The following is a 27,295-nucleotide window of genomic DNA, read 5'->3' on the forward strand; positions in this document are numbered from 1 at the left end:
CAACCTGCTGTACTCCATTGATGGGATCAGATCCATGACAAAGAACTGCCAGGTCTGCGCTGAGAGCAAACCGCATTTCTACTGGCCAGAGAGGGCACAATTAATTAAATCCACCCACCCCTTTGAGTGAGTCAGTGCCGATTTTAAAGGACCCTTGCCCTTCACTGACCCCAATATTTTCTGAACATCATTGATGAATACTCTAGTTTTCCATTTGCCATCCCCTGTTCTGACATGACTACTGCCACAGTCATCAAGGCCCTGCACAGCCTCTTCACTCTGTTTGGTTTCCCCAGTTATATCCATAGTGACTGGGGCCACCCTTTATGAGTGATGAACTGCGCCAGTGCCTGTTGACCAGAGGCATTGCCACGAGCAGGACAACGAGTTACAACCCCTGGAGTAACGGACAAGTGGAGAGAGAGAACGATAAAGTTTGGAAAGCAGTCCTTCTAGCATTGCAGTTTAAGGGCTTCTCAGTCTCCCAATGTCAAGAGGTCTTCCTGGAGGCACTCCATTCGATCAGGTCCCTGCTGTATATGGCCATAAATGCCACACCACACGAATGCATTATTCTACCATTCAAACACAATCAGACAGAGAATCGTGATTAATAGGCTTTAATCACCTTAATTTTAGACCATGGACAAAGTAGAACAAGAGGATAAATTAAACACCGACCCTAAGGATCCAGAGGTCTCGACTAAATTTGACCAGTGGGTGCACTGCCTTAACACATGCATGAGGTGCAATGACGTGCGGAACGAAGAAGACAAGAGGGAAGTGCTCTTCGCTCAGGTCAGCCACCAGGTTTTCCAACTGATAAGAGACGATACTACTTACTCTGAGCGATGGAGTTCCTGCAGAAGCAGTACCTGCCTTGGAACTAGGCCAGCAACATGCAAGCTGTGCCAACACTGATTAAACTCTACTACCAATCAACCACGATCAGACAGAGAATCGTGATTAACAGGCTTTAATCACCTTAAAATGTCAGCATAGCTGCATATTGCTGGCCAGTTCCAAGGCAGGTACTAAGGGAGGGGTTTGGGTGTAACAGGTTTTATGGGGATATCTGGGAGGGAGGAGTCACAGGTTCAGGGGCGGGCCAGCCCATACAGTACAAATATATATACAAACACACATAGCGGCAGCACCACATGCATGTTTTCCTTTCTCAGGAAATCTGCGACAATGACTATACTACCGACATGGCTGACATCCCCAGGGCTCATCTTTCTCAGAAACATGTGAGGAGCTATAAGTCTGACACCCTGGGAAAAAGGGACCACCTCCTCCACACAGCCCTGAATATACTTTCATGGCATACCCAGACAGTCACGGGTCTCTGTCAGGGACTTGGATCCCTCAGGGGTTCAGGAGACCACTGCTGTTCCCCCAACACCCCCCTCACCGTGGAGCACACAATGCACCTGACCCCTGGTACCCTTCCTCTGCCTCTAGGGAGGTTACACTGAACTTATTGGCACCTTCCCACCAGGAGAACACTGATGAGTATGTACAGTTGCCCGAGACTATCCAGGACCCTGTGCAGCACCCCAGCCACAACTGGTGCTACAACGGTCCCAGTGAATGACCAGGCCACCTGAAAGACTGAACTTGTGACTTTAAATTGCAACCTTGTAAGTTCAACTTCACCCCGCTGGATGGACTCTTTTTTTAAAAACAAAGGGTGACCGTGGTAAACCATTGTTATGTAGTGAGGCTGGTTGTACCTGTGGCCCCCGCCCCACCCCCCGCCCCCCCCCACCAGAGGTTCCTGTATAAAAGGTGATTGTTCCACAGACCCCTGTAGCTCAGTGCAGGACCACCCAACAGTACGAATATGCTTGTGTTCTAAAGTGAATAAAAGCCTATCGGTATCTTGACAATAGTCTTTTCAATAATTGATGGTGCATAAATGGGTGAACAAATGGCAATTCATCAGCTTGGAAGGCCTCAGAAGCTAGGTTTGTTGCAGATTTGTTTTTGGCGAATCTATTGCACATCCATCTACAAATAGTTGGATGGTATCATACTTTTCTTATTGATGAGCTCTCAGCATCTGGTGATGATGACTTGGAATTCAGAGATGAGGGGTCAGCAAGGAAGGTTTAAAAACAGAAGTCAGGTGAAGGAGAGAGGGGATGTGTCTGGGCTCACAATTTGTGCATTTGACATACTCAACTTGCTCTGAATATAGAGGAAACAGAAATGATGAGCAAACTGCAAAAATATCTGCAGAGAAAACAGCAAGACGATGAGAACTACTTCCAAGTTCTGCACATCAAATCATTCTCAGTCTCTCACAGCTCAGATGTCACCAGGTCGAACTGACAGGAAGTACTCGATTCTGACTGGGACTGACATTGTCACTGCATGCAGCTCTTTTCCAAATACAATCAACTGCAGCTTGAACAACTTTGCCAGGACAATCAACAGAACACTGCAAGAAGAATATTTTCTAAACAGAATTTCCTTTGCATTCTAATATTTTATAGCAGTGTAAAAATAGGCTTAAGTGCTGCATTCAAGTTCCTAATCTCCCTCTATTCTTCCTTCCACTACACTGTGTCATTTCACGAGGAAGCTGAGTTGTGCTGGAGAGATGGCAACATACTTCAACTGGACCACAATAAGCAAGCCGATTGATCGGATACTGTTCCACTCAATTTTTCACAGGAATTTCAGATTTTTTCACAAAACTCAAAATGCTGGAGGCACTCAGTGAGTCAAGCAGAACTGGTGGAGACAGAGGAATGGCCATCAAATTGGGTCAAGACCATACACTGAGACTCCACACTCTTCCCTCTGCACTCTTTTCCCAATGCAAGGATTCATGCTGAAATGTTGACCATCCCTCTGCCTCCACAGATGCTGCCTGACCTGTTGATTTGCCAGCAGTTTGAATTTTGCTCTGGATTACAACATCTGCAGTCTTTTCTGTCTTTACCTTTGTCAGAGTGATATAACAGGTTCAGTATAATGTGAATAACTTCACACAACATCTACATTCATCCTACTCCATCACATACGTGTTCCTTTCCGGCTTCTAGCCTTGCTTATATGGCAGCAATATCAAGACATTCATTTCCTCATATCTTCCTCTCTCCTATTTTAGGACATAGAACATTGTAGCACAATACAGGTCCATCAGCCTTCCATGTTCTGCTGACTCATATACAGTACTCCTTAAGGAATAGTACTGAATCCTCCCTATCTCGTAACCCTCTAATTTTCTTCCACCCATGTGCTTGCCTAAGAGTCTCTTATATGGCCCTAATGTTTCAACCTCCACCACTATCCCTGGTAAGGCATTCCAGTCACCCATATCTCTCTGTGTAAAAAAAAACATAGCTTCCACATTCTTCCTGTAATGAGGTGACCAGAACTAAACACAATTCTCTAAGTACGGTCTCATCAGAGATTTGTAGAGTTGCAACATGACCTCTTGATTCTTGAACTCAATCCCCCTATTAATGAAGCCCAACATCTCATCGACCTTCTTAACTATCCTATCAACCTGCACAGTGACCTTGAGAGATGTATGGATTTGGACCCCATGGTCCCTCTGTTCATCCACATTCTTAAGTAACTGACCATTAACCCTGTACTCAGCCTGGTTTGACCTTCCAAAATGCATCTCCTCACACTTATCCAGATTGAGCTCCATCTTCAACTTTTCCACCCAACTCAGCATCTTGTTTATTTCCTTTGTAACCTATGACAACCTTCAGCACCATCCACAACTTCTCCAACCTTCATATTATCTGCAAACTTACTGACCCATTCTTCCGCCTCTTCATTGAGGTTATTTATAAAAATCACAAAGGGCAGGGGTTCCAGAAGAGATCCTTGCGGTATTCCACTAGTCCCTGACCTTCAAGCAAAATACTTTCCATCCACTACTACTCTCTGCTTGCTACATGCAAGCCAATTTTTTATCCAGACAGCCAAGGTTTCCATGGATCCCATGCCTCATGACTTTCTGAACAAGTCTCTCATGGAGGACCTTGTCAAATGCCTTACTAAAATCCATAAAGACCATGTCTATCACTCTACGCTTATCAATTTCTTTTGTTACCTCCTAAAATATCTCAATTAGTCTCGTAAGGCATGACTTTCCCTTCACAAAGCCATGTGACATAGATCCTATCCTTTTATTTTCTTATGAGGTCCTGAAGAGGGAATATAAAGAGTTAGATCCTATCCTCAAGAATCCTTTCCAATAGTTTGCACACCACTGATGTAAGACTCGTTGGTCTATAATTCCCAGGATTCTATTACCTTTTTTAAACATGGGGACTACATTTGCCATTCTCCAATCCTCTGGCACCTTCCCCATGGTAAAGAAGACTCAAAGATCATAGCCTCTGACCCAGCTATCTCTTCCTTCACTTCCCACTGTTGCGTCCAGACCTGGAGACATCAATCTTAATGTTTTTAAGAAGATCCATCACTTCCTCTTCCTTAATTTCAGCATCATCCAGAATGTAAGCCTGTTCTATTCCTATCTCACCCTGATCAAAGTCCATTTCTCTTGTGAATATTGAAGCAAAGTATTCATTTTGGACCTCCCCAACATCCTCCGCCTCCAGGCACATGTTGCCTCCTTTATCCTTCAGTGGCTCCACTTTCATTCTCATCATCTTGTTCTTCACATATGCATTAACCATGATTTCAGTGAATGATGGATACTGTTGTATAGTCTGAATGGCCTTCTTCTGTTTCCATGTACAGAAAAACATCTGGTATCTAGCACCTATGGGGATTGGTAAATTCCAGATAAGTGTATTTTCTGGTTACTTGAGACTTACTCTTACAATTATAGATTGTAATCTATAATAGACAGTGGCATTAAGGGTTCTCCTTAATCCTACATGCTAGGGCCTTCTCATGCACCCTTTGAGCTCTCCTAAGTCTTTTTTAAAACTCATTTCTGGATACCATATGCTTCTCGTGAGCGCTTCCTGTTTTCTACATCTAATGTATGATTCCTTCTTCCTCTTGACCAGCTGCCTCACCTGTTTTGTCAACCATGGTTCCCTGTCCAAATGCGACAAACCTATCCTGAACCCAGTCTGTGGTTCCTAAATTTCCTCCACATTAGCTCTGAGCTCTCACCCCAGAAACATTTGTTTCCTGCCTCATTCTATCATAATTATCCCTTCCCCAATTTGTCTGATTTTTTCCTTATTCATAGTTATGCTAAAAATAAAGGAGTTGTGGTCACTCTCACCAAAATGTTCCTCCACTGAGAGGTCCATCACCTGACCAGGTTCATCACCCAGTATTAGATCCAGTATGGCCTCTACTCTCGATGGCTGGTCAGGAATCCTTTTTGAACACAATCCCTCTTGCAGTCAGGAAGTACCAATCAATATTATGAAAATTGGAGTCTCCCATAATAACAACCCTGTAATTCCTGTACCATTCCAAATTTTTGAAGGGAAAACTCCTTCTGAGGCACTTGGGTTCAGTCTTACATATCCCTATTACATAGCCCCCTTCCTTTGACATGCCTTCTGATGCAACCAATCGGTTTTTTACACCTGCCTTTTTTCCTGTTGCACACTCACAACCTGAAATGTCAACAATTCCTTTCACCCCTCAAACTCACCCTGGATCACTAGAGCTAAATGACAACAGCTGTGTCAACACAATCTGTTCCAATGATCTCTGCCAGTGTATCTTCAAACCTCTTTTCAGCCCCATTGCCTCTTGCTTTTCACCATTAAGAATGTATTATTTTCTATCCTTTCTCGGTCCAATATGGATTATCTCACTTTGCCAGGATTGAAGTTCATTGCCACCCTTTTGCTCATTTCTTTCTTTTATTCACTCCTTTGTGTACCACATACAACATCAGACCCTTGTTACCTGTGAACTTGGATGCATGTCTTTCTATCCTGAATGTAATGAGTTGTAGGAGGGAGTTACGGATGTGGGTACAATAACAACATTTAAAAGACATTTGGTCATGTACATGGATAGGGAGGTTTGAGGTGATATGGGGGGCAAACACAGGCAAATATTACCAGCTCAGTTAGGTAACTTTATCAGCATGGTCAAGTTTGTCTGAAAGGCATGATTCTGTGACTCTTTGACTCAATGATGCTCAACTCACTGAGTTTCTCCAGCAGTTTGGTGTTTTTTTGCTCCACATTCCACCATCTGCATTCCCCTCCTCTCTCTTTACTGGGACTGGGACCCAATACCTTTTTCCAAGTAAAATAGTGTTCTGCTTGTACTTCCAATTTATTGAGACATCACTTACATTGGAGAGATGAATTGCAATGGGTTGACTGATCCAGAGAACATCTCCATTCAGTCAATAAACAGGACATAAACTTCGGGTCATCTGACACTCTTCATTGGTCTTTAACTTGACCTCTGTTCTCAGCCTCCTGTTAAGTGGGAAAAAAACCTTTGTTACTTACTGCTAGATCTACTGTAACAAATCATGTTTGGTTTCAGTCACTATAAAATTCCATGCTTCATATTTCTTGTACAGGCATTAATCTTTTAATTGCCTAAAGCATAAGGCTATGTTAATAAGTAAGTCTTTCTCATATTTCAAGGAAGTAAGTGAAACAGAATTGTCCTAAAGACTTGCTTATCAATGAAAATTCCAAGATAGTTTAAAGGTCTTTGATAAAAGTTTCCATCCAGGCCTAGACACGGCACTTGCCTCACAGGACAGCTCACAAGTACAGAGGGTTAACCCTGCCATTCCCCTGCATCTAGATCAGCTTTATGCCAATGCCAATCAAGCTTAATGGTTCTGAAAGGATTGTGTGCAGAATCATATCAGGACTATGGAGATATATAATAGGCTGGGTTTTATTATGAACGGAAGAGGAAAAGGTGAGTTTATTGAAGTGTTTCAAATGATCAGGGGAATTAATATAATTTCTCTGATGGAGGGATCTATAACAAGGGGTTGTGTCTTTAAAATACACTAAAGATTTTGAAGATGAAATCAGAAAATGGGTGTTTGGAATGGGAATACAAATTAACCAGTGATGGTGGAAACTGTTGAATAGTCTGAATGGCCTGCATCTGTTGCCATGTACAGAAAAACCTCTGGTATCTGCCACCTATGGGAATTGGTAGATGCCAGATAAGGGTATTTTCCAATTGCTTGAGACTATTACAGTGCCTATCTTATACACCTGCATTAAGAATAAACAGTTTAAAAGACAAAGGACAAAAATACTACGCTGTATTTACACTGAACAAACTTTATTTGCATTAATATATAAATCTTAAAGCATTTTACTTTATTTTCAGTCATATTCTTTGAAAACATTTAACTGTCAATGCAGCTTCGGGTTCCTTCCCATCCATGGAGCTGCCTGAAAGATGAATATTAACATTATAGATAATTAGCCCCCCTCCCTTCCACCAATTTACAGTTAAAAAGACTGACAGGGGCAGATCTTACTAAGCAGGATAAGGAGACACTTTTAAGTGAGTCACCCCATTGACTAGCGATATCAACCAGCTCTTCATCCTGTTGCTGTTTCAAACACCTGCAATGAGAAAAGCACGACCAAGGCACTCCGATGACTGAATATTTGTTCTCATCTTTTGTTTTAATATTTTATTTTGATTTTTTTAGACTCAAAGTAATTTCAACAATTAATACAATCTTTTTCAACATTCATGGAACATGCAGAGACTGTGTTTCTCCCCCCTCCCCCCCCCCAAACACATAGCCATACTAATTACAAATACTTGTGGGGTTCAGAGGCCCCATGGAAGACCTAAAAAAAGGAACAACCTAATTAACTAAATAATCCAAGAAATAAAAAAAGCTAAAATAAAACAAACTAAAAAAGGGGCTAAAAACAAGACCCAGACGTTGCCTCTGCTGTGTACAATTCCCTTAACTCCAATCCTTTCCCTACTAGGACAGGTTTTTATAATATCCATATTTCACAGGGAGGGGGAGCTAGTCAATCGACATGCCCATGTATTTCAGATATGGCTGCCAAACTTAAACGAATGTGTCCTGTTTTCCCCTTAGATTGTAAGTGATGTTCTCCAAGGGAATGCAATTCTGCATTTCCATATTCCATCATGTGGTATTTAATTGGGAGTCAGACTTCCACAGAACTGTTATACACTTCCTGGCAACTGCCAAGGTGACCTTCACGAACTGTATTTGATATTTGGACAGACTAAAACTCACATCTCCCAAAAGGTACAACTTCGGATCTTGTGGAAAATCCACTTCTGTAATTTTTTTCAAAATGTCCCCTAGTTCTTCCCAGAAGAGTCTCACCTTTGTGCATAGCTAGGTGGAGTGGACAATGTTTCCAATCCCCACACCACACCAAAAGCACATTTCCAAATTTCAGGCTTTGTGATGTGAGGTACAACTCGTGCAAAAAGTTATATTGCACCAACCTGTATCTGGAGTTAATGACCCCAGTCATACTGCCCAGACACAGGTCCTGCCACCACTCTTCATTGATTGTTGTGCCCAAGTCCAACTCCCATATCTCCCTCGACCCATGTAAGCCCAGATTTGGGTCCTCATTTTGGGATACGTCATACATTCAAGAAATAAATTTACACGACAGAATCTCCACATTACTAGATCTAGGCAAGGTCATAGACGGTCCTAATATTTCCCTGAGAAAAAGATCTTATTTGCAGATAGTATAAGAATGTTCTGTAGGACAGAACATAGTTGTTTCTCAACTGTTCAAATGACATGAGCTGCCTTTGTTAGTAGCAGCCCTCAATGCACTTGATCCCCTTCTAGAACCAGGTGTACAGGATCTTATTACCCAGAGTCAAGGGTATCAACTTGTTCAGGATCAAAGGTGTTTAAGGAGAGATCCCCACCTTCCATCCAATACATTGATTTTTTTTTTCCACATCTGAAGAATATGCTTTAGTCTAGGGTTATGTTTTTTTTAAATTAATTTGATGTCCTACTTGTATCTAAATTCTCCTGCCATCTTTTCACCTCTTGCATCTAGTTCAATTTGTGCCCAGGAGGGGGGAGGCCCCTCTCAAATAATGAAGCGATAAACCTTGCCTGGGCTGCCCAATCATATTTTTTAAAATCTGATCATTTTAACCACCCCTCAACTTTTCCATGGAGATTCTAGCCATTTTACCATTCCACAGGGACATTTTGAGGCATTCGCCAAGCGTCATAAAGAATCCCTGTGACAAAATATTTGCTCCCATCTTCACCAAAGGTTTACGTGTAACTTCAGAGAACATTTATTTTTATAATTTTAAACTAATGTATTTTTACCTGTTAATTTATTTTTATTTATTTTAATTTATAAAATTTATTTTCCGAGATTTTTTTGCTGGTTTCTTGTGGCTGCCGGTTGCATGAATTTCGGATACCAGGGGTTTGACTGCAGTTGCTTTGTTTTTTGGATGTTGTCTTCTATATAATTTCATTCATTACGTGCAAATGAGTGAATTTGGCAAAATTCGAGTCCAGTGCTGTTCCGCAGTCAGAAAAATCAAGAATGCTCCAAAAGCAATTTTTCCCATTCTATTTCTGGCTTTTACTGCCATGTCACAAGAATTCTTGATTTTCAGTGACCTGCACAAGGTGAGGATTTTAGATGTCATTTCTTTCTGCCTCTTTCAAGCAAACCAGGAGGTTTTCCTGGATTGATTTAGTCAACTGTTGCTCTCTCTTCCTCGATTCCATAGCCATATGAGAAAATGAAAGGATATTTCAAGTCTGCTCAGTGATTTAAAAAAATTAAATGTCGGCATACAGCATTTTGACATACAACACACAATCATTGTTTTGTTTAATACCAACACCAATGTTTTTCTCAGTGAGCTCCCCTTTGGTGAAACCTTCAACTCCTCAGGCTACGGAGTATTTCAAGTCCCTGCAGTCACTGAACTTCCAGCTGCATATCTAATCCAAGCCAGGAATTTATTGTGAATAATGTAATGAAGCTTTCCAGGAAGTTCCAAATAGGCCAGCAGTCTATGATTTCTGCAAGCACAAAGCTGCCAGCACCTCGCTCCCACCTCGCTGGGAATGGGAAAATAGGTCATGCCAATTTTACTGTGTATAATCAGAAACAGATATGCATCAAATCATCTCTTGAAGTCACCCATTTTTCTTTGCAGATATCTTTACAGCAAATTATTCTATAAATGCGTTACCATTTGCTTAAAATAATTATTGGTAAATTGAATTTCACTTGTTCTTCCTGATAATTATCCAGTCTTGCTGTATGCCCAACAAGTAGTGAATATTTTGAAAATCATTCCAAACTTGATTTTGGCTCAATTATAATACTCTTATTTCAGCTTCTCTTAATATTGTTTTTTCATTTGTCACTCCAGAGATATGGACACATAAACTGTGTTGTCAACTCAGTAAAATATAGAAGGAATACAAGATTAATTTTTACAAGATGATAATCCAAAGCACCCTCTTCCCCATCCTGATGGATATAGAATATCCAATGTCAGCATACCTGGTCAAAAACTCTTTCTCCACAAGCATCACTAAAACAGGTGATGTGTAAGGAGTTCTCCTTGTGACCTGTGTGGGGTTTCTCCAGGTGTTTTGGGTTCCTCCCACCCTTCAAAGCATTTGGGGTAGGTAGGTTAATTGGGTGGCATGGATTTCATGGGCTGGAAGGGCCTTCAACCACACTGTTGCATTAAAATTAAATTTAAAAATATTACCACATTGCCGATTGATGGGCCTTGCTCTGTATCTGTTGTCTGCTAATTTTCTTGACATTACATCAGTAGTAATAATCCAAAGTACTTCTTTGATTGAAAGGATGTCTGGAGTTTCTGAGACGTTCTGTATATATGGAAATCATTTTCTTGTAAGTGAGCATTCCTCAAACATGAGTCTAGACAGCAGCACAAGCTAGCAATTAGATTATGGGGTGGGTGTCCAAGTCTGTGGAAAAGTCAAGTTCTCCTGGGAGCTGTTGCCTCAGATCATGTGTTAAATACATCATACATTGACGTCTGCATATAGCCTATTCTTTAAATCGAATGCATGACTGTGTCATTTTTACTATCCAATGTTCTTTATCTCTCATTCAATCTTTTACGCAGTTGTGGAAAGGATGCAATTGTTAAAATCTTAAATCGATTATGGATTAGAACAATCTTCAAAGAACAAATCTAAACACCTATTACATTGGTAAGTGCTTTGCTGTGCAAAGTAATGTGGCCGTTGTCACTGTTTCAGATTCTATTGGTTCTGAAAATTGCGCCCAAACCTGTCAACATTAGAATATGAGAGCTTATTGTCGTGCACAAGTGCTATGTAACAAATGCACTGATATTTTTCTTGCTTGCTGCTGCCATACAGATCTGTAAAATTCACTTATAAACAAGAAGTATGAATTAAATTACCAGAAAAGAAGAGGAGATAATACGGTTCACAGATGTTATTATGATATTGTAGCATTGCAGATCTTTGGTCCCAGAGTAATCTCATGGATCAGGTAGAATGGGAAAGCTGACAGGCTGTTGGGGAGGGGGGGGTGGGGGGGAAATAAACTGTTCTTGAACTTGAACATAGCAGAGAGAAAAGAGGATGGCCAAGGTGATGGAGGTCCTTTCTGATGCTAGCTGATTTCTTGAGGTAGCACCTCTCATAAATGTCTGCAATAGAAGGGAAGAGAGTGCCTATGATGGACTTGGCTAGGTTTGCCACTTTCTGCAGCCTTCTATGTTCCTGGGCACTCAAGTTTCCAAACCAGATCATAATGTAACCAGCCAGTATACTTTCCACAGTACACCTGTAGACGTTCAATAGAGCATTTGTTGACATGCCAAATTGCCTCAGACTTCTTACAAAGTTGAGATGTTGGTGTGCTTTTCTCACAGTTGCCTCTGAGACAGGTCTTCAGATATGTGTACATGGAACTTGAAGCTATTAACCCTCTCCCACCAATGAAGGCAGGCATGGCCTCCCCTTCCTGAAGAGCACATTCAGGTCAATGGCGTTCTGGCACTGCACAACCAGATTCTCAATCGCCATCCCATATTCAGACTGATCATTACCCATTTTTTTGTTCAGCAATGATGGTGTCATCAGAGAATTCATAGATTGCTTTGGAATTTAGCTTGGCTATGCAATCATGGGTATATAGAGGGAGTAGAGCAGAAGACTAAGCATGCAACTTTGAGGTGTCCAAGTTGGAAGTCAGCGAGGACGAGGTAATGCTGCTAGTCTGCACTGATTGATGCCTTCTTGTGAGAAAGTTGGGGATCCAGTTGCAAAGGGAGGAATGGAGTCCCAGATCCCCGAGTTTGATTATTAGTTTTGCAGGTGTGATGGTGTTAACATATCATTCAGCCACACAATAACATCCCATCCTTTTGTCCACTTAGTACTGCAGTTTCAAAATTAACACAACTTATTTCGGTTATTACAATGCTAAATCCTGGACAAAAATGGTTTCAATTTACAATGGCCTGTGCAATGAACATAGATCATTTTTTCAGCTGGCTATTGTGTTTCATCACTCACTCACTCCTTCGAGCCATTCAATTTTTATTTTCTCCTTCAATTCTCTCTTTATAACCCAAACTGAATTCCATGATCAGCATGGCCCGCAGCACTGTGGAAAATAATGGCATCTGGGAGAGGTCGCATGATGCAGAGAGAGTAGGAGGGAGAATCTCAGAGCTCCCAAGAAAGAACGAAAATTAAAAGAAAACTTCAAAAGAATCACTTGAATACAATTGGAGGATGTGGGAACACACCAAGAACATAAAAATGAGGAATAAAGGAAAGCCCTCATCAAAAATGGTAAAGAAGCACCTTTGAAGCTGAAAACCAAAGTGGAGGAGCCTCATGGCAAGGAAAATGGTAGAGCCATGTTGAGGACTGCTGTAAGAATGGCTTCTTCAAGTGAGCAGCCCGCCAAGCAGGAGGACTCATTCCTAAAAGAAGACATTGCCCAGGCCATCGGACGGTGGCAGGAATTCCTGGATTGAGCAGTGGAGGGATAGAGAGGTCAGGTATTTTCCCCCCCCACCGAACCCCTTGCAGTGCGAGCGGTCTGGTGATGTGCAAAATCTGAGCAGCAGATCTGGGGTAGAGGAGTGCCGCAGAGATAGATGCGAGCCAGCATACGAAGAGGTCGGGGGGTGCCGTTTCTGGGCCCGACCCAGAGGAAAGTAACGCTTACCTGAGTCTCGGCCGTGGGTCCAGCCCCAGGTCGAGTGGAGTGGCGGGTCAGGAGATGCCAGGTAGCGTGGGGCCTCGCATGAAGGTGAGCCATGGTGGCAAATCCAGCAACAGGTCGGGTGGATATGCAGGTCAGGTGGTTCCAGGCAGCGTCGAGTTGGCTGCGGACGCAAGTTCCAGCAGAGGGGTCTAGTGTTGGATCCGGCAGCAGCAAAGTGAGGAGGTTGCGAACTGTAGTGAAGTCCCAGGCAGCAATGGATCTGGAGAAGGGAGGCCCCAAGGAGCCTTAGGGCTCAGGAGGAAAGCCTCAGTGAGGCAAAGCACACAAGGAGGCTCAGAGCCCTTTCTGCATGATATTATGAAAGCAGTCAACCTTATGGAAGGTAGGCTTTCCCTTGGTTTGGATAAAAGGGCTGAGGATATGGGGGAAAATCTAGATAAAATGTAGGGTGCCTTTACAGGATTAATGGGAAGAGTTGAGGACATAATTAATAATATGGGTAGGAAAATACCCTAATGAAAGAAAGGACCCGGGTATGGGGGAAGCTAGATTCCCTTGAAAATTTCAGTAGGAAGAACAACTTTAAAATAGTGGGGTTGAGAGAAGGGAACAAAAGACAGAATCCCATGCACTTTCTTCAAACATGGAAACAAGGTACTGGGCGAAGGCGTGCTGGAGGAGAGAGAGTGGAGGAAAAAATGGGGCATAGGCCCCTCCTTCCGAAGCCAGGCCTTGGACAGAGACCGCACTCTGTCTTGGTAAAATTATTACGATACCAGGACAGGGAAGAAATACTGAGGGCAGCAGTAATTGGGGCTAAAAAGAGAGGGGGCCCCATGCAAATAGAGGGAAATTAAATATTTTTACCCCATTATCAGTGTGACACTCTCAAAGGCGCGAAAGGTGCTGAAGCCAGCAAAAAGACTAATCAAACAGAAGGGCCATGAGTGTGTGCAGAGGTACCTGGCCACCCTGAAAGTGGTTTTACCGTGGGGGGGGAGGGGGGAAGGAAATTTATTACAGACCCCAGGAGTGCACAACAACTGGTGGAAGATTTACCCACACTAGTGGGTAAAAAGAGCCAACTTCGAAATGAGAACGATTCCTAAGAGGTATACTGACTCATTGTGAAATGTAAGGCATTCGGGTGTTTAAATAAAAGGACGATACAAGAAATGAGGCAATGACAAATAGAGGTGAACATTACAACTGTAATTTTTTTTTGTTTTGAGAGTGCGGGAGACTGAGGGAAGAGACGATGGGTGTGAATTGCACAACCTACTGTTGGAAGGAGGGCAATGATAACTGATGGGAGGTGGTCACTGACCAAGGGGGAAGGGGTCGGTATAGCATGGGGCAAAGGCTACGATGAAAGGGTAATGGGGACTGAACAAGTGTATGATTGTAAATGGTGTTTGTGTTTTTCTTTATTTTCTTTTAATTAGTCACCTTAGTTTTTTATTTAATCTTCATCCTTGTCTCTTAAGTTATATATGTATCTTCCTATTCTATTTTAGTGTGGTTAATTATTTTGGTTTTAGCTTTTATCCTCTGGGGACTGGTGTGGCTTGGGTATGAACGGCCAATGGTGAGGGGCTGGGTGAGGAGGGGTATAAGGGCAACAGAGCCACAAAGAAAATAGTGCTATGACAACCCCTGGAGCAAAGGCTAAAAGTATAAGATTTACAAGTTTCAATATTAGCAGTGTGAACGAACTGGTCAAGAGAAAGAGTCTTGGCACACATCAAGAAAATGGGAGTGGACCTGGTCATCCTCCAAGAAACCCATTTAACAGAACCAGAGCACCAAAAGTTAAGGAGAGGGTGGGTGGGCCAGTTGCTGGCCTCCTCGTTTGGTTCAAAACCTGAGAAAGATCGAGGAGGACTTAAGTAGATGGATATCCCTGCCCATAACATTGGTGGGAAGGGTCAACTGTGTAAAAATGAATGTGTTCCCAAGACTTCAGTACATCTTTCAGACTTTGCCTGTGGCATTGCCCAGGGGTATTGTTCATGTCTTGTTATCACAATTAAGAACATTCTTATGGAATGGGAAGGTAGCTAGGGTCTCTATGGAAAAATTAACCTGGGACTACAGTCTGGGCTAATTACGATTGCCAGACTTTAAAAAATACTATTGGGCAGCCCAGTTGAGGTACATCTCCTCACTGTTTGGTGGGGGGGGGGGGGGGAAGAGGTCCCATCCTGGGTACAAATTGGACTGCACTTGGTGGGCAAGAAAGTAGCAGAGGACTTTATTTATAAATGCGATTCCAAATTATTATCTGGAAAAACAGACAGCCCCATTTTAAGACAAAATATTCACATTTGGAGTGATATTAATGATATTTAGGAATAAAATTGGGGCTGTCTTCAAATACACTCCCAACTCCAAACTGTTTAATACCTTTAACGGTAGGTAACAAGACCCAAGACACCTGGCACAGGAATGGCCTCTAACAGAGTTATAGTTTGTAAAATAAAGCATTCCATTGTTACCTTCAGATAAGATCTTTTCTTCAGGACAAATTAGGTCCAACCATGGTCCTGCCAAAGTGCAGTGACATAGAGACCAAGATTCGAAGGGGGAAAACACGGAAATTTATTTCAGCAATGTATTTCCTGCTCCAAGCAGAAAACCCAAATGAGGTCTTCAAAAAACAAGACAGAGGTGGGTATCAGATCTGGGAACAATGATTGATGAGTGCTGGTCTGACTTGTGTCAGATTAGCATGACCACAGTAATCAATGCAAGATACAGGCTGGTGCAATACAACTTCTTGCACCAGCTGTATCTAACACCACAAAGGATTACAGGTCCAAGCCAGAGCTGTTGGATCAGTGCTTCAGATGCACCATTGAGACAGGAATCCTTGTGCACGTGACCTGGATAAGTACCTTCTGGGCAGAGCTAAGTGAAATCCTAGGGAAAATCATAGATAAAGAATTCCCATAGAATCCTGAGCTGTTCCTGTTGTGTAACATGATGGACATTAGGTTTACAATGAAGCTGTCCAAATTCCAAATTCAATTTGTAATGATCATAAATGCATAATGGTTATTTGGAAATGTGATTCTCACCTGAGCATTGTGCAATGGAGCAAGGAGATGCAAGCTTGTGTTACCCTGAAGAACATTACCTACAAACTGAGGGGAAGGTACGGCACCTTTCAAAAAATCTGGAAGCTGTACCTGAACCACATAGGAGCACGGCTGTGAAAAGTACAATCTTAACTTGGTCCCGACTCATCCTAAATGAGGGGTCTGCCTTAACCAAGCCAGGAAAAGTCAAGGAATAAAGGGAAATCGGCCTGGTTCCTCCCTGCTGCACTGGATTTGACCCATAACTTCCCAATTTGATTTATCCCTATGTTTTGTTGTTTAAATGTCTTTTTTTGTTTACCCACTTGTCCATGTGTTGAGTGTTTGAGGTTTAGGGAATGGGGTGGGGGGGGGGGGGAAAAGAGAGGATAAGGGGTATTAGGTTTGGACCTGTTTGAAAATTTGTATAGATATGACATGGATAAATGGTAGTGGATGTCAACTTGTAACGATTATTGCTGCCAAGCTGTAAATTACCATGTCTAAACCTGAAAAACTATAAATAAAATATTCCAAAACTTATTGTTGTGAAATAATGCCATAGTGATTCTTCTACATATGATCATATCAAAACCATTTAGGCACACCCAGAAACAATACTCTGAGATTAAGTTATTACTCTCACTTATGCAAAACAATAATTTTTTGTGCCACATGTGAATTTGCCCTCCTGGAGCATGTTTGAGGTTCAGTGATTAGCCCAAAGTATTAAAATGAACACATTTAACATCGGATGAGCCAAATTATAAAGAATCTTTCAAATTCTAGCATCAATAGGGATCCTTCCAGGCAAAGTAGGCACCATTTTTATGAACTTACTTCAAATTCACCAAGAGCTGTGACGGAACAGTGATAGAAAAGCACACAACACCTGGCAGAAGGAGACTGGGATTCCATGAAGACATCAGTTTGATTTTGGAGTTACATGCTCCCCTTAAATCAGAAGTCAATTGGTATCTCCTTGCCAAAGGATAAATCATGCAATCTCAGGACAAGAATACATTTCAGAAGGTTGTTAACTTGGCCTGCAAAATCACAGCACCAGACGTCACTCTATCTTTTTTTAAATTTTTTTTTAGAATGTGTACATTTCCCATGTGTACAAGCTCCCTTTTGAAAAGTTTTTTTTCTTCTTGCAGACCAGACACACTTTTTAAAGATTGCATTCACTTTTAAATCCTCCATCTGTGGCACTATTCTGTGTCAGTTGCCATTTCCAGCAAACCAACTTTATTTTCGTTCTTCAAGGACTGATGGGGGTGGGTGGGGAGGCGTTGAATGTGCCCCTGTCCAACCCCACTAATGAATATTAATGAACACGTACGTCTGTCACTCTCCCTCTCTCAGCCTGTCTAGATGAAGCAGTCACTATCACTAGACGGGTGTTTTGTTTTGTATGCATGTGGGGGGGGGGGGGGGGGTGGTGGTTTGTTGTGTGTGGGATTGAGGAGGAGAATTTTTTTGCAGAGGGGGTGGAGAGTGCTGGGGAGGGAGGGAGGGAGGGAAGGGGGGGGAAGAGACCCACTTTGAAAATAAAAGGAGAATAATAAAAGAGGACTTTTTTTTGCATTGATGATTTGCATTCTTTTAAAAAAATTATATATAGCAAGTCTCTTCTCCACGACGTCACTCTATCAAGGACATCTACATGAGGCAGTGTCTTAAAAAAGCAGCTTCTATCCTCAAAGACCCCCACCTCCCAGGCCACACCCTCTTCAGTCTGCTAACATCAGGGAAAAGGTAAAGGAGCCTAAAGATGAGCACTCAACCACACAAGGACAGTTTCTTCCCTGCTGGCATCAGATTCCTGAATGATCAATGAACCAAAGACACTGCCTTACTTTTCATGCACTATTTTTTAAAAATTTATAGTAAAGTTGTAAGATGGTTATAATATGAATGTTTGCTCTATGACGCTGCCACAAACACCAAATTTCATGACTTGTTCATGACAATAAATTCTAATACTGATGTAATATGTGACAACATTCAATGCATCAATAAGGAAATGTTGGTTTGATGGAGCAGAGGAACCAGGCCCTGTCTATGTTCACATCAACATCATCAAATCCTCTCACCATTCAAAGCCAAGCTCTGGCATCTTACAATTCAGTGCACTTCCTGCAGTGGCCTGCTGAAAACCTCCCCACTGGTTATTGGACTCACCAAAAGCTCAGCACTCATCCAGTTCTGGCCATCTGAATGTTCCACTTTACGTGGTGATGCCATTGTTTACCAGCTGTTGAATTCTCTGTCTAAAATGCTCTCTCCTAAATTAACATGCTTCTTCAAACTTACCTGCTGATTTGGTTTGGTCCTCTACTTTGTTTGAGAAAAATCCCATCAATTGCTCTGTGATATTTAATCATGTTAAACATGTTATATAAGCATATTGTTTTTTGCTATGATTGAGGATTGTTTCATATCACAAAATTACCATAAATCTCTGTTATTATGAAGATATTGAATTAAACTGTGGAATTTGTGAGTTTACTATATGGACATTATCAAAAATGCAGTACATGATTGTTTGTGAAATTCAATTAAAAATAAGCTAACAGTTGATGCCATTTCTTTTTAAACTTGTTTATTTTGGCAACTATCTTTCATGGCTAGTGTCAACACAAAGGCTTTTTTCATCTGATGCCAATAGCCTAACTTATGTTTCAAATCTATGATGTTTGTGCAATAATGTGTATTCAATTGACTAACATTTTGAGGTTTCATAGAACTGTTTTAGAGGATAATATTAAATGATAAGTTGATGCATGGAAAATACAACTCAGCTCCTCTTATCCACATTATCAAGGTGGAAAGCAAACACCTCCAACTATCCACATGGTTAGCATAGTACTATTACAGCCCCCAATGACCTGGGTTCGAATGTTTGTATGTTCTCCCTGTATCTGTGTTGGCTTTTTCCATATGCTCAGGTCTCCTCTCATGTTCCAAAGATGTACACGTTGGTAGGTTAATTGGGTGTATTTGGGTGGCTGGAAGGGTCTATTACCATGTTGTGTCTCTAAATTAGAATTAAATTAAATTTTCAGGATTTCCTTGTGGCATTGGGAATCAAAACCACCAAATAATAATAATAAATAAATCAATGGCATAAAGATTCTTATTTACTATTCTACAATCATGGCCAGAACTTGCATCACATGTCTGGTGCACATTTACCCAAGTCTGCATTTCTAACTCCACTTCTGTTTTGGTGGTTGTCTCTGTTCTACAACCTTTGTACACAATACATTAAGTATGCTGGCTAAATGAATAATTTATTGCTGTTTATGCTGGCTTGATGATTTGTTACTTGGGTGTTAAATTATTTCTAAACCATGACACTTATCAAATATTACGTGGCAAGTAAGTTAAAGCCGCATTTCCTCCACAATTGTACTAACTGAATAAAATAAGCAGAAGGAAAAAAATGAGATAGTAATCATGAAACTTTTTCCAGTTAGTGGTGTACATTTTCCTTTCAAGCTCAGCTCCTTCATTCTCATGCAATCACTAATAGGAATAAAATGCAATGATAATCATGTCAATTTAGGTTAGGACAGTGACAATTAAAATGTAGATTTAGCCAAATGTAACATTCAACTCACTTTGGCATCCAGTAGAAATTTGAAGATTGCCAGATGTATTCATTAAATGCGAAGAAGACAGTTTATAATTTACCATTTCAACTTCCATTAATGGAATTTAACCCTCAGAATATAAAAAGGTTCAATTTTCAGAAATTGTGTTCTTGTTGTGAAAGATGCCTCTGCACAGTGGAAATTTAGTTAATTTGATCTAAATTGATTTATTGCCCACTCATGACCAAGTGAGGGAAGATTGTCATGTTGGCAGCCCATAAATTCTTTCAATTACAAAAAAAACTAGTTTTCAACCCAGACCAGGGAAAAATGTGCCAGAGAAATTGATAGAAACCAGGTACATAGGCAGTTTCATGGAGTTGCTTTAGAAACTGAATAATATACAGCAGCGACCACACAAAGCAGGTCTTGAGATGACATAAATTTGTCTTGTTTCTTTTTTGTTTTGATAATGTTTACAGTTCTCTGACCTGAAGGTAATGACAACTCCACAGCAGCTACTAGTAACTCATTTTATCGAGTGTAAATATGGCAATATTTCCAGAGAAGAATTCCATTCAACTCTTCCTATCATCAATGATGTTTGCACACATTTTGCCTGATGGATAATTAATGGCTGGTCATCAGAAGGAGAAACCATCACTGATGATCCCTATTCTTGGACATTGGACATTGATTGCAATTCTGACATATTCCAACCGAAATCAACTGAAGCAAGATTGTCAAAGTTCCCTGGTATTATTAAAATCATTGTTTTTCTTATGGAGCTGCTTGCAATGCAAATGCCAGTAGTTCAATTTGTTTTTTTGGGGGGGATTATCTATCATACTCAGTGTAAAAGCTGATGGATTATCAAAAAATAAAAATAAAAACTGCCTGGCTTTATTAACTAGGTGTAACATTTTACCAAAACTTTTCAAATAAGCAAAGTTATAAAGTGGGTTTTTACAGGCAGAAAACCAACGGTTTCTGTAATACTAAATTTTCCATTTTCCAATTTTGACAAACTGATCTTGTTCTCCAAGAAGAGCATTAGCAAGTTTAATTTTAAATGTTATTTGCTTTAATCAAAACCTCTTCGTCTGCTTTGAGAAGGAGAGCCAAACAGTGACTATTAGAATTCCTGAAAAGACTGAGGATCTTGTGATATCTGTCTCTGAGGGTGACATTAGAACATCACTCAAGAGGGTGAACTCTCGCAAGGTGTCAGGCCCTGACGGCATACCTGGCAGTCTACTAACCAACTAGCTGGGGTGTTCACAGACATTTTCAACTTCTCATTGCAGCAGTCAGAGGTTCCCACTTGCTTCAAAAGGGCATCAAACATCACGGTACACAAGAAGAGTAGTGTGAGCTGCCTCAATGACTACCGCCCAGTAGCACTAACTTCTACTGTGATGAAATGATGAGTGGCTGATCATGGCCAGAATTAACAGGTACCTAAGCAAAGAAGTGGACCCACTGCAATTCGCCTAATGGCACAATCACTCCGCAGAAGACGCAATATCATTAGCTCTCCACTCAGCTCTGGATCAAAAACAGCACTCATACATACAGCTGCTCTTCATTGACTACAGCTCAGCCTTTAACACCATTATTCCCTCAGTGCTGATCAAGAAGCTACAAGCTCGAGGCCTCTGTACCACCCTCTGCAACTGGATCCTTGATTTACTCATCGGAAGACCACGGTTAGTATGAATTGGAAATTATGTCTCCTCCTCACTGATCATCAACACAGGTGCACCCCAAGGAAGTGTGCTTAGCCCATTCCTCTACTCATTATACACCCATGACTTTGTGGCCGGGCACATTTCCAGTGCTATCTACAAGTTTGCCGATGACACCACAGTTGTCAGAAGAATCACAAACGGCAATGAGAAAGCGTACAGGAGGGAGATAGATCAGCTCATTGAATGGTGTAATGACAACAACCTTGTGCTCAATGTCAGCAAAAACGGGAGATGATTGTGGACTTCAGAAGGAAGTCAGCGGAACACAAGCCAGTCCTCATCGAGGACTCAATCGTGGAGAGGGTCAAGAATTTCAAATTCCTAGTGTCAACATCTCTAAGGATCTGTCCTGAAGTCTCCATGTTTATGCAATCACAAAGGCTCTCCAGCAGCTATACTTTGTGAGGTGTCTGAGGAGATTCGGAATGTTACTAAAAACTCTCAAAAACTTCTACAGATGTACTGTGGAGATCATTCAGGCTGGTTGCATCACTGTTTGGTAAGGAGGCACCAACTCTCTTGTCAAGAATAAACTCCAGAGGGTTGTTGACTCAGCCTGTAACATCACAGGCAACAGACTTCGCTCCATCAAGGACATCTGTACGATCTTAAAAAAGCAGCCCCTATCCTCAAAGACCCCCACCACCCAGGCCATGCCCTCTTCGCTCTGCTACCATCAGAACAAGGACAGCTTCTTCCCCACTGCCATCAGATTCTTGAATCATCAATGAACCAAAGACACTGCCTTACTTTTCGTGCACTATTATTTTTATATTTTTTATTTATAGTATGGCTGTAAGGTGGTTACAATGTGAATGTTTGCACTGTGACGCTGCCGCAAAACACCAAATTTCATGACTTGTTCATGACAATAAATTCTGATTTCGATTCTGAGGCTAGCACATTCATTTTGCATTAAAAAAACCATTTCAAATCAAAGATTCAAATCACACACTATGAACAATGCACAATTTAGAACTGAATTTATTTCATCAAGTATGTTTGAAAGCAATAGTAAATGTTGGTAAACAGGAAACTTTAGATTTGAGGCTGGAACGATTAAGAATTACTTGTATATTATTGTTGTAAACAGAATGAGCTTCTATTGCCATTGACTGAATATAACAAAAATTGCATGGAGGTGAACTGTCAGATCTCTAGATGTAGTAAACTGTTATTAATCAAGAAGAAAATTCTTGACAGTTCACTTAATTCTTGTTTCAGCACATCCTTTTATATCCCAGACAAAAAATGTGGAGTGAGGTTAACATGAAATGCATTTTCAAATACTACTTACTTTTTGAAAGTCAACACTTTCCCAACCTTTTACTCTGACCATCTGCTTTTGCAAACCTATGTAGAAATGTATTCTACAAAATTATTCCTGTTAAACCACACATTATCCTTTATAATGAGCACGGCCATATACTGTCTTTTTTTGCAGAAGCTTTCCTGTGTGATTTGCATCTTAATGGAGCAAGTGATAACACCAAGTTACCAACACCAGATTGTTCTCAAACAACAAATGTGTGCTCGCTTCGGCTGCACGTATACTAAAATTGGAATGATACAGAGAAGATTAGCATGCCCCCTGCACAAGGATGATACACAAATTCATGAAGCGATCCATATATTTTTTTAAAAAGCTAAAAAAAAACAACAAATGTGAAACTAACAAACACTACAAGGCCCGCAGCACGTAGACCTCTTACTTTGGACCACCAGTGACACATGTTTAATCCTGACCAGGGGGTGCTGTCTGCATCCATATGGGTTTCCTACATCCAAAGGTCATGTAGGTTTGCAGGTTAATTGGCCACTACAAATTACCCCTGGTTTGTAGGTGAATGACGAGACGAGAAGTTAGAGAGAAAGTAAAACACGATAAATGTAGGATTAATGAAAATTGGCATTTTGAAAGTCAATACAGACTTGATGGGCCAAATGGCCTGTTTCTGTGTCATATGACTCTGTAAGCCAGGTATATTCCGTAAATTCCAATGTGTTTATGTCAATTACTGAGCAATCCAAAAGTGTAGTGACCAGTTATCAAAATCTTGGATGAGAGTTTTGCTCATTGATAATTCTAATTTGTGAAGCTCATACATCCTGCAGTATTTTCTATCAAGTTAAATGTTCCTGACAGACAAGACCTCCCTTATGCATTTGCGGTCGCCTACATCACAGCCATTAATCATTGTGAAATATACCAGGATACATCATCACAACCTCTGTCACATATCACCAAAGGGACCCCAGACATCAATAAATTTTACTCATGGTGCTCAAGTGGTGTCTCAGGTTTGCTCTGGTGACCCCTTAATTCAATAGGAGTGCTTCAAGGGGTTAATTGTTCTGAATAGATCAGCACAATGGAGGAAACAAACAACTCTGATTCAAACAGAAGCCAGAGGCCACTAAATATTCCCTCGGGCTCTGGACAATCTGCTGTGAGATGTCAACAGAGGATTTGTATATGTTCCTTGGTGTAAGAGGTAGTACTACTTAAACAGAGCTGCTAATGAGGTAATGAGGTGTAAACATTCATGTTGAAAGTGAATAAGAGAAAGTGAGGAGCAGAGTTGTTTTAAGGAATGGCAATTTCATGATAGTCCACAAAGCTCGATTTATAGATGCAGCTTGATTTATTGACACAAGGAATCAGGTATGATTTGGACTTCATTCAGACGAAGTAAGTTTTGATACACTTGGCCATTTCTTCTTCAACAATCCCAAGGGACCAAAGATGACGCTTCTGAGATTTCTCATGATCAGATTGTAGAAAACCACAGACTGTGCCACAGTTGGAGGAGGAAATGGCCGATGAGGTGGGTGGGAGGGCATTTGTGAGGTGGTATGATCCTTCCACTCCTGATTTATGGAGGTTTCTGTGCTCTTGATTGCATGGTCTGTCAGTGTCAGTATGTTGTTGAGAGCTCCTTCAGTCTGAATGTCAAGGAAATGGTGGGATGTGACACTTCTTCAAGGAAACTTTTGAGCACATCCTTGAATCTTTTTCTCTGTCCACCTGTTAATCTTTTCAATAACAGAGACCAAGTTCTAAAAATAAGCGAAAGGATCATGGTAGCCCTGGTTGTACCAAGTCTGAGGGCATTATCTCAAATACCCACTCTTTTGATCTACTCAAGGCCATGGGGGTGCATTGAACATAGTGGCAAATTTCATCATGAAAACCTATCTTCACCAAGAGATGGCTCCTGATATATGGGAAATGATTTACATTTTCCAAGGTCTCACTATGAATATTTATTGTCAAAGGGAAGGGTGATGTAGTGCAGGCAATTTTTTAGTGTTATGAAGCCAGAGGACCCCAAAACCCAGCAGCAACAGAAATTCACCAAGACAAATGGTTACTTAAACAAAAGTTGCTTTTAATTATCTTTAAACAGGATCAAACTAACTTATTACTCTTTCCTTACTTAATCCCTTCTAATTCTAAGCGCATGTGTATGTAGGTGTGACTTTAGAAAAGTTATTTGATTCATAGTTCAATCTCACTTCTCACTCTTCCAAGTTCACTGGTTGCAGGCAATTCTTATACTGTGCACAGAATTTAACATTTATGAAGTTCACCAGGCTTTGGTGCTTGAAAGGTAAATGGTTACCACTCAGGAAGGTTCTGTCAGTTTTCAAAGAGAAATTTATTGTTTGCTGGACACAAACTGATTTCTTCTAATCAGTTATGCAAGTGTCTTGCCAAAGAAACTTGCCCCATCAGGGTTTTCCAGATGATAACCTCTTTCTTTCAGGTTACCACAGAGTTTATTTCAAGGGCTTTGACCAGGCTGAACTCAGAACTCACAAACAGTTTTCAAAAATGGGTTTTTTCCACAAGCTTGCCAGCTTGTCATGTTCCAGACCCAGCTACTTCTGCTCACTGTAGAACTGTATTCTCATTCTCACTCTCTCTCTCACACACTGAGAAAAAAGCCTGTTTGACTCTTTGCTTGCAAAACAACATGATCCTCCTAGAACAGCAAACTGCACTCAGACAGCCTGCAGCTCCGAACCTAATCCTCAGAATTCTTTCATCTGTTGCTTTTCAAATCAACAATCCATTAGTGAAGTTCCTTGGGCAACTCTTCAAAGATTTTGCAAAGGCACTCGGAGCCAGGCCTGTCCGGCTTGAGCAGAGCTCCAGTATTTTAAATGAGAACTGTTTTGAAGTGTTTGTATGTGACCAAAACTAAAAACCTCCTTCACTTTCATCTCCTTTAAAGCTTATCTATATAAAATTGAAAATACAACATAATCTGTCACAACTGAGAACTTTGGTCTTCTGAAACACAGTCATTTGTGAAAGCAACACATTGTTTCTTGGTACACATGAAAATGAACAATTTAATTCTACAATATGCATTGGAGCTTGTCCTCTGAACAAGCATCGTCTGAGTACTGTACTTTAATGACTGACATTCAGGCATCCTTGGTTCTGGAATGTCATCACCATGGGTTGAATTTGCCAATGATCTGGAGCAGGGGTGTCAAACTCAAATTCATGGAGGGCCAAAATTAAAAACTTGGACTAAGTCGAAGGCCGAACTAAATATTTATTGAAAATTTTCAACAACATCTGCATGTTTTCTCTTCTTTCAACATATGTAATGTTAAACTTTTTCTTATTTAAAATAAATGTTTAATAATAGTTTTGGATAAACTCTTTCCAGAAGCATTAACAAATGAGAAATAAAATATTCAATAAATAATATTTCTCTATAGAGGATTTGTCAAATGTTGCTAGTGTGCTGTCAAATAGTAAAATCTGAGGGCTATTGAGAATGTGCGAGAATAACATGATTCCTGAAACAATCAAATGGGTGACTGATTGTGGGCATGAACTCTAGCATGGTTATTTGCCATGCCCTTTTTCCATTGGTACAGATATCCTTTGATTTACACACTTTTCAAGTTTTATGCCTAATGAGCTTGTATCCAGGTGCAGGACCATTTTTAACCAGGAATATATTTATCACTGTGACATGAAACTATTGGAAGATCGTTTTATCCTGAGATTAAAGTTCATAATCCTTACTCAGGCCTGTGTGCGGGAGGGCGGGGTTTGCGGGCGATCGGGTTGGACAACGACAGTGCGGGGGCATCGGCTCTTGCTGCAGGGCGGCATCTCGGGGGATCAGCGGCCCCATCACCATGAGTTGCGGGTCGGCCTGCGGCAGGGAGGGGGAGTGGGCAACGGTCCTGGCGAGGTCAGGCCCGAGGCCTCCGGTTCCGGGCGGTGGGAAGCGGCCTTGGCTTCCCCTGACACCGACCAGGCTGCGCTGCGGTGGGGGGGGGGGGGGGGGTGGGCGGGGGGACACGACAGTGCGGGGGCATCGGCTCTCGCTGCAGGGCGGCATCTCGGGGGATTAGCGGCCCCGTCACCGTGAGTCGCGGGTCGGGCTGCGGCAGGGAGGGGGATTGTGCAACGGTCCTGGTGAGGTTAGGCCCGAGGCCTCCGGTTCCGGGTGCTGGGAAGCGGCCTTGGCATGTGTGATCTGGAGGATTATCTCCACTCCATTTATTGGGAGTGAGGTAATGAGGTTAACACATTGAGATAGGAATTGGGGGAATGAAGCAATTTTGTTTGATACCACTGAGATTAATTCTGTTGCAAGCCCATTGGTTTAAGCGATGACTTGCATGCCATCACAGGCAACATTAAAACAAAG

General features: G+C 41.4%; 1 protein-coding gene, 1 long non-coding RNA gene and 1 other non-coding gene across 4 annotated transcripts in view; 2 read left to right on the top strand and 1 right to left on the bottom strand.

The window, feature by feature from the left end:
• The window catches only part of LOC138736668 (uncharacterized), a 74,054-nt gene extending 55,310 nt beyond the window's left edge, over positions 1-18,744 (top strand). For both annotated transcript variants that reach the window (XR_011340486.1, XR_011340485.1), the window contains 2 exons: positions 11,086-11,173; positions 17,883-18,744. This is a non-coding gene — a long non-coding RNA (uncharacterized lncRNA). The remainder of the gene's footprint in view (positions 1-11,085; positions 11,174-17,882) is intronic.
• The window catches only part of dtnba (dystrobrevin, beta a), a 493,032-nt gene continuing 472,002 nt past the window's right edge, over positions 6,266-27,295 (bottom strand). The window contains exon 23 of the mRNA XM_069886546.1: positions 6,266-6,407. The gene's annotated coding sequence lies outside the window, so the exon portion shown is untranslated. The remainder of the gene's footprint in view (positions 6,408-27,295) is intronic.
• LOC138737799 (U6 spliceosomal RNA) lies at positions 23,138-23,244 on the top strand. The gene has a single exon (XR_011341241.1). It is a non-coding gene; the product is annotated as a U6 spliceosomal RNA (small nuclear RNA).

The sequence above is a fragment of the Narcine bancroftii genome, chromosome 6 (genome assembly GCF_036971445.1).
Source record: "Narcine bancroftii isolate sNarBan1 chromosome 6, sNarBan1.hap1, whole genome shotgun sequence".
Lineage (NCBI taxonomy): Eukaryota > Metazoa > Chordata > Chondrichthyes > Torpediniformes > Narcinidae > Narcine > Narcine bancroftii.